Below are 8,875 nucleotides of genomic sequence, written 5' to 3'. Positions count from 1 at the left end.
TAATGGAACTGTACTCTTGTTACCTATGCTTAAGTGGCCTTTTATTTCATTTCATTAATATTATATTATCTTATCTGCAAGTACAGGTTTTTAAAAATATACTTTTAAAATGTGAAGTACACTACAAGTGCACATTCAATACAATTAAGTGCACTACTATCTCCACAAAGGATATCTAATGTGAAAAAAGAAAACATTTTAAGAGCATGGTAGTTGGAAACAAACTGTCTAATATGTTCCCGTAACCAAGCCAATCCTGCTTCTGAAGATACCGGCCTGCAGAGTTCTGCTCCAGCCCCAATAAAACACAATTGAACCTGATAATCAAGCTGTTCAGGGTTACTTGAAAATCATACAGGCAGGTGTGTTAAATAATGTTCTCAGAATGTTCTGTCAAGGTTCTTTCAACGTTATGAACAAACGTTCTTCCAGTAACGTTAACATTCGTTTAAAGCAGGGTTGGAAATAAAGTCTCCAAGTGATAAGCTATTGTGCCCCTAAAGGTACCATTCTGACAATTTTTGTCTCTGTGTGTAGCTCTCTAGTTGACTACCCATAACATGCTGTCAACATGTAACATGTTTCTGGTTCAATTACATCTGCCATAAAAGAGTTATAGACATCATTTTTAGCATAGAATACAGATTTGGACCTAGGCCTATTGCAATAATCAACAATATATCGCACAATATATCTCTATGACCTCAATTATTTAGATTTTTTTACCCTTAATTTCAATAATCTAAAGAATTGAAAGATTGCCATTTGAAAGTGTGTAGGTTTACATTATTATGCTGTTGTATTAGGATTATATATTCAGTGGCATAGAATAATCTTAAAACGACAATAATATATTTTATCGCAATTATTTCTGGGATGATATATTTCAAACCAAAAAGTAGTAATCGTGACAGGCCTACTTGGACCACATGTAATGATAATCATGATGATTAAATCCTACTCAAAATCCACATACTCTACATACTAACATATGAAGGTAAATTGTAAATTAGTTTCAAGTGCATCAGGAACTTATTGGACTATAAAAAATTATGTTACACTACATTGAAGATGGTTAGTTGAAAGGGAGGGGCTGAAAATGTTTAATCAGCTGAAAAGGAAAGTTATTTCAGAAGTGGAGCAAGTATTAAAGATCACGAAGATAAATGTTCTTGTTTGGTATTTTGTAATCCCTCCATGCAGCCCTGTATGTTTCTCTCATCTATCACACCTGATTAAATTCACGAGTTAACACTTATAAATAAGTCAGAATAATGATATGCGTATTTGGCGTGTTGGCCGAGGAGAGGGCTCCGAGCTCAGTATTTGGACCAAACCCAGAGTACTCCCCCCTCGTAGTCCTGATTGCGGTAGGAGCAAAATAAGAGTGAGGAGTTAGTGTGGTGGAGAGATGCTGAAAACTGCAGAGGGATGTCAGTGGATTAACTGTGTATATACAGGCTTCCTGTCTTGTTGATATGATAGATGTGGTAATTGCTGATGATAAGTTGTTTTGGATAGATCATTTGAACGTGCTCCTCCCAAACTTTGTTAATAAAATATCATCTCATGAGCCCATGAGAGACTGCAAAACCTGAAATGGGTGTGTCAGATATTAGGGAGACACTACATTTTCAGGGCGGGTGGTACTCCAGGACAGGTTTGAGAACCTCTGTCCTAATCTATTCATTTGTTTTACTTTATTCTGCATATTATTTTCCCCATTCGGACTTTGTCATTCAGTTCTCTACATGTCCAGGCCATCATCCAGAAATACTGCTGCTGTTTATGAAACTGATACTTCATTGCTGCATTTAGACAATGTGGCACGTTTTTGCAGAATCTGCAACTTCTGATGGAAGTACTGAGAGGATATGCACTGAAGGGCTGCATGCAACATCCCATTTGTGAGGTACTTTGAGACCAAATGCACTCTACTAGTTTGAGATGCACTATAGTTTTGCTTGGTTCTAATTACCGACCTTGAACCACCTTTTATATGAATCTGAGTATTACGAACCTATTATGGGTAAATAAACCTATTTTGCTTCAGGGTAATCAGTGTGCATCTTGAAATATTACTACAATTTAAAATTGAATTTGAAACAATTTAAAACTTGTTATATACTAAAAACCTGTAAATATTTAACAGCAAAAAGATGACTTTTTTTTAAAATCAATGACCATAATTAGAGATATCACCTCTAAAAGTAGCCTAGCGAATGCTCATACTGTTTTCTCACAATGGGAGGAAAACACATTAATGGAACATTAATGTCTGAAGCTAGCCTAGAAATCGAGACGCACCCTAGCGGCAGCAAATTTAATCTGCCCGCAAGTGTCGTCTAGGAACCCTCAATACCCTTCTGTATTCTAGTATTCTGTATTCTGTATTTTAGCTGTATTCCTCACAATCTGGACGGGCCAATCACATCGTGTATAGAGTCGGCGGGCGGGGCCATAATGACGACGGCCGAGTTGCGTTTGCGTGCTTCTGTTGTCTAGTAAACACAGAAATTGGCGAACGGCGGCGGTCTTTCGAATCAGCTTTGACCGCGACTCTGGAAGACTTGGAGTTAAGCTTTTCTCTGAGAAAAGAACAAAGAGCGGCACTGAAGTCATTCTTAAAAAGGGAAGATGTGTTCGGAGTTTCGCCGACCGGATACGGCGAATGTTTAATCTATCAAAGAGCTCCGTTTCACCTTCGTTGCTCTGGTTGGTTGTAGCGCTATCCTATCGCGTGCAGAGGGAGTTTGAAAGACAACCGTTTATCCCGCCCCTCGGATTGAGCTGTCTATGGTGAGTTTCCAGACCAAACTCTTGATGTGGGTCTGGCTTGTCAGGCTAGTCTGAAGCCTGAATCGAAACCAAACTAAAATAAAAATGTCAGGATCCAAACACCAAGCAAGACGAAAAAGCAATTCACACAGACAGAAGAGCTTATTATCTGAGGGAACTCAAACCCGCAAGACAATAGGAGTGTCAGAGCTGTCACCAAGCCAAGAATAAGACCTTATCCAAGTAATAGAACCCGGACAGAATGTATATGTAATAATGTTCATAATGCATCTCATATTATTTTGTATTATGTCTATGAATTGCATAATTATAAAAATATAGTTTATTATACATGGCTTTATATATTTGTTAGCCTACATATTTTAATACAAGTTATAAATGTTTGCAGTCAACCATATTTTACAGTTACTCGTGATTCAATTTCAATAAAATTTAAAACTATTTGACAGTGTAGACTGCCCAAAATTAATAAGAAAATTCTATGAGCATACAACATGATTTCATATGTTTAAAGGTCCCATTCTTCGCGTGTTTTCGAAGCTTTGATTATGTTTACAGTGTGCAATATAACATGAGTTCATGATTCGCGTGTAAAAAACAGTATTTTTCACACAATTTACTTATCTGTACAGCACTGTTTCCTCTGTCCTATAAACGGCCTGATGATTTCCTTGTTCTATGAAGTCCCTCCTTCAGAAACACGTAACGAGTTCTGATTGGGCCAGCGCTTCCCGTGTTGTGATTGGACAGCAGCTTAGCGCACTTTGCCCGGAAAGGTCCCGCCTCTTACCATAACGGGGAGATGCAAGCGCTGAATGCGTGCTCTTCTCCACGTGGGAGAGCAACAAGACCACACCCCCTTTTTTGCGTGTTCTTGTGGGCGGAGGGTTACGCCGCATTCACACGGGGCGTAGGCGTTAACGCTTCCCATTTACTTTGAATGGGTGACATCATCCGTTGCCGAACTGAATTGTGGGTTCCGTCGCGGCGCTTCACTCTCGTTGCAAGCGGCAGAAGTTGAAGAATTCTCAACTTTTCAAGCGCCAGCACAGGCGTCATCCAATCAGATCGCCGTATGCAAATATCCTACAGCAGACGCTAGCCAATTGCGTTCATTACTGCTCCGTGAACCATCCAGACCGTTAAAAATCCAGATGCAGCTCCTTGACCACTACGTGATATTCTTCCCGCTGTCGGCGGTTTTTCAGGATTTAATGTACTTAACAGCTTCGTGCACCTGTGCAGTGCGCTGACAACAACTACACGGGCAATCGCACTCGCACATACAACCAAATCGGCATCCATTTCGTCTCACAGACTAGCTGTCATAAAAAGGCGCTTTTTTGTGTTGTGTTTTGGTCCAAGCGGCAAGTTAATGTGATTGGCTGTTGTCACTATGACGATCGCGTCAGCACCCAGCTTCAGCCACGCCCTCCGTCAAGCGTTAACGCCAACGCCCCGTGTGAATGCGGCGTAAGTCAACGAACGGTTCTAGTGACGTCATTACATTCCTGCACTTCCTGCTGTAGTCCAAACCGCGTTCGCTGTAGGCTTTGAAAGGGAACTTCTGTTAAATAAAATATCTCGCTTGGCATTAAACTTTGGGCTTTATAATTTTACAGGTATTATTTATGTTCTAACAGCAACATTTCACACTAACTAAAGTTTGAAAGATGGAATCGCGAAGAACTGGACCTTTAAATAAACCTTTTACAAATATAAATTATTACAACTATATGTTCTTTACATATGATCTTAACATAATTCACAGTGCCATATAGAAATTAATTATATAAATATCAGTAATATGTGTGTGTGTGTGTATATATATATATATATATATATATATATATATATATATATATATATATATATATATATATATATATATATATATATGCTACTAATTTAACTTTTTGTTTGTTTACTAATGTTGCTTAAAGAAACGTGCATATATAAATTACACATATATTGCTTACATATGGCATTAACATAGGCTACAGTACCATATAAAAAGTCCTCATATAAATCATTTGAATATATTATATATAATATTTCTTCTATGGGTATTTCATGCATGGTATAAACCTATATCTTTATGTATTGTGAGGATGTATATATGTGCTATATGTATTGCCTTAAATGAAACAGTAATGATATCACTCGGATATAGGGACATATTTGTACATATATTACATTTCCGTATGGGTTTGTAGCATAAATCATACTTCAATCATTTAATTTAGTCCTGGTGTATATTATTATTATTATGACGCATGCCAGACAAGTAGATGCCACTTTGTAAAGAAAGACTACGTGCCTATATAATAATTTTCACATTTCCATTTTTGTAGTTTACACTGTATTGTTTTCAAAAATCTTTTACTTTGTAGTTAATACAATGAACATTTTTGAGAATCGACAACCTTTATTAAAATTTTATCAAAATATGTAAGCATATTGGGTAATTTTGTTTGTGATGAAGCAGTGAAACATGCCAAATTGTGCTATTTTCATGATTTATCAAATTTTTTATGTGGTTCAAATACAATATTTTAAGTTTATATTCATTTAACCAATTTCATTCATTGTATCAACTCAAATTTTTAACTACAATAAATTAAAAATGTTAAGGCAACCAGGTTACTTACTTTTTTAAGTTAAACCAATTTTTTTTTTTACAGTGTATAGTTTAAATGAGCGGCCAAAACTGAAAAATTTAGAAAATGGTGTTGTGTAAATGGCCCCTAAATTCTCCCATAAATATGTGTGGGTATAAAAATGTTCTGACCTAATCACTGACCAAATGTACCCTTACTGTCCTGTGACTGAGTTTAAAAAAAAAAAAAGTATGAATCAATCCACTGTTTTTTTCCATGACCTTTGAGGACAAGGTTGGCATGCTTGGAATACTTGGTTTGTTTTGGAAATTAGAGACGGGGAAAGGGAAATTGTTAAATCACAAACAATTTAATCATGTTAATGAGGGTTTTCTTAAGGTAATTACAAATGTACACTAGAATATAGTGATGTACATTGTGTAAAACAAAATATATTTAACTCAGCACAATCAGGCCATTCATTATAGCTCCCAGACCATGGGAAATGTTTAATTTAATGGTTTGCAGTAAAAAGAAAATATTAGAGTAGAAAAAAAACACACAAGAAAAGTAAAGCTAATGATTAATGCGGCGTTGTAAATTAGTTGGTCATAATTCATTTTAGAGCTAATTGAATTGGTTAGGGGAGGGCAGATAGATGTTTGTCTGGGAGAAACCTAGGACACTCGAGATTATGCGATATGTTGTTCACTGTAACGTTAACCACAAGACGAGCTCATGTGTTCTGGAGAGAGGTCATAACAATGTCATAATAATCTTCTTTAAGTCCTATGATGTTGCTATATGTTATTTTTTGTATTATTGTGTCAATATGATTTTAAATCAGGTATGGTAAAAATAAACATAATTTTTACAGAGGAGCTTGCCTTGACAATTTGATTACTGTAGACAAACAGCAGAGTCTGCCAGATTAATTCTGGCTGGGATTGACCTGCCGTTTGAACATTTACTTTCTTCACTTCCCCTTGCTTTGTCTTAAAAAAAAGAAAAAGCTAGAGGAAACACAGTGGACTGTCTGACTCCGCTTGCTCATTCAAACATCAGATTTATTTGATGAGCATTGATGAATGCATTTATACCTGTCTCCCGTCCCTTCACAGTGAAATAATTCAATTGTCTGTCTCCATTTATCATTTATTGCTTTTTGACTGGCCAGAGACAAGACGTTATGCAGTTCCCCAATGCAATATTTTGCAATGGTTTTTTAGCCTTATAGCTGCAATAAAAATGGATGCAAATAAAATGTCTCCTCATTATACATTTTTAATCTTACATTTCTCATGTGAGTCACATCAGTGCAAGATTGTATAACAAACAACATCAGGGGGATTGGGCCGTCAGAACATTTGTGTGGATACTTATTAGAAATTAAACATGCTGCTGACACTATATTTAATCAGAGCGTTAAAGGGTTAATTCAACCAAAGATTTTCACCCAAGAGCCTTTAGGTTTATATGACTTTGTTCTTTTAGACAAATATAATGGACACTTTTCACAGAGTGATGACATGTTTTAACGGTCATCAGTATCGTAAATCCTGCAATGTTTTTTGTACATTTATTATAATACAAATTATTATTATAAATGTACAAAAAACATTGCAGGATTTACGATTCTGATGACCGTTAAAATGCCTGTCATCACTCTGTGAAAAGTGTCCATTGTATTTGTCTAAAAGAACAAAGTCATATAAACCTAATGGCTCTTGGGGTTCTAAAACAGCATCTGAGTGATGGTAAAAATAACATCTTTCTCTCTTTTTACTGCCATTATCAATCTCACTCTAAGTTGTGAAATCACTATTGTTGTGTTTTTCTTTTGCTATTTTAGAAAAGGGGGAAAATATTGTGTGTGTGTGTGTGTGTGTGTATATATATATATATATATATATATATATATATATATATATATATATATATATATATATATATATATATATATATATATATATATATATATATAAAAAGGGAGATATGGCGAAAAAATAAACCTTGACCTGACATAAAGAGGAGCTTGATTTTGTAGCCAATTTCTATTTTTTTTAATTGCCAGAGATTTCAAAGCGTTTGCTACTCTTACATTGCGTCAGGGGTTACTCTTTTGGAATAGGTTGACTCGGGAAAGCCGTCTGAAGGAAACTAGGTTTTCCCCCCTTTTTTTCACACAACCATGGCTTTGCTTCAGAAGGCCTTTATTTAATTGGTATTTGTAATTCCCACCTTTGTCCACTTGGTGGAGAATGCACTCTTGCTGACTATCAAGTAGCCCTAAATATGGTCGACTAATGGCTTATATTTGTTTACAAGCTGTTTTAATAGCATCTTTCTGCGGTTGAATCTCAGGTTGAGCGATTACACAAGAGATATGATGTGGATTTCGGTAAGTTGGACTGTATCTTTCAACACATTTTCTCATGTTCATTCATTTTTATTTTGTTCAATAACTCGAACTGAACTGAGGGGGCTACCGCTACAGTGATCTCTCCCGCCACAATGAGGAGCGCTAAAGTGTTTGAATTTTGATAAAATGGACAGAATTTGAAAGTTAAGACTTTGTTTCATATCAAAAGTAACAAAGCTTATTACGATTTACTGGACAAAAACATCATGATGAAACCCGAAAACTGAACCACAGTCTGTGTTCAATTCCACAAACGTACTATAAATGCATAATCTAGCCTATGCTTGTTCAGTAAATTTGTGAATAAAAATTAAAATGTGAATAAAAACAGAGCCTATTAAATGGCTAATCATTAAAAATATGAAAATTATAATGACCGACCATGATTATGGCAGAATTTTTACGATTAATGGAAGTCTAACTTCTAACGCTGAATTAAGTCTTAACTTAATGATTAATTTACAGTACTGTAACTTAGTGCAGATACATCGATGGCTTTATCAACGGAATGTTGTCATAACTCTCATAAAAAGCCTCATTAAAATTCTTATAGTATTAGTATAAACGTGCTATGATTTAGTCCAAACAAAAGCTGAAAACAACAAAGTTTTCATGTTGATAAAAGCCTAAAAAAACTGTTTACTTTAGAGATTGTGTCTCATTAGAAGACTTGGATTAAATGACTCTGTTCAAATGGATTGCTTTTACAATGTCTTTATGAACTTTTTGAAGTTTTGCGTGAATGGACAAAAATCTCTTAACGAAAGTATTTTGGGTTTGAAACGTAAATGACAGAATTCTCATGTTTGGGTGAAGTGAACTAACCGTAGGAATAAAAACATGCTAAAACAATATAAAACATTAAAAGGTCTAGCTGTTGGTGCCTGGACTGCAGGTAAATCAATCACAAAAACTACAATAAGGACAACATGACTGCATTAATAAAGATGAAACATGGCCGCAAGTGAGTAGAGTAACATCTCACAGAATAGTGGCTGAATGTCACAAAACTACAGCATCTAAACAAAATATTTAATTTGAATCAGTGCCTGTG

Source organism: Pseudorasbora parva, chromosome 17 (genome assembly GCF_024679245.1).
Source record: "Pseudorasbora parva isolate DD20220531a chromosome 17, ASM2467924v1, whole genome shotgun sequence".
Taxonomy (NCBI): Eukaryota; Metazoa; Chordata; class Actinopteri; order Cypriniformes; family Gobionidae; genus Pseudorasbora; species Pseudorasbora parva.
Note: the sequence above shows the minus strand (reverse complement) of the source record.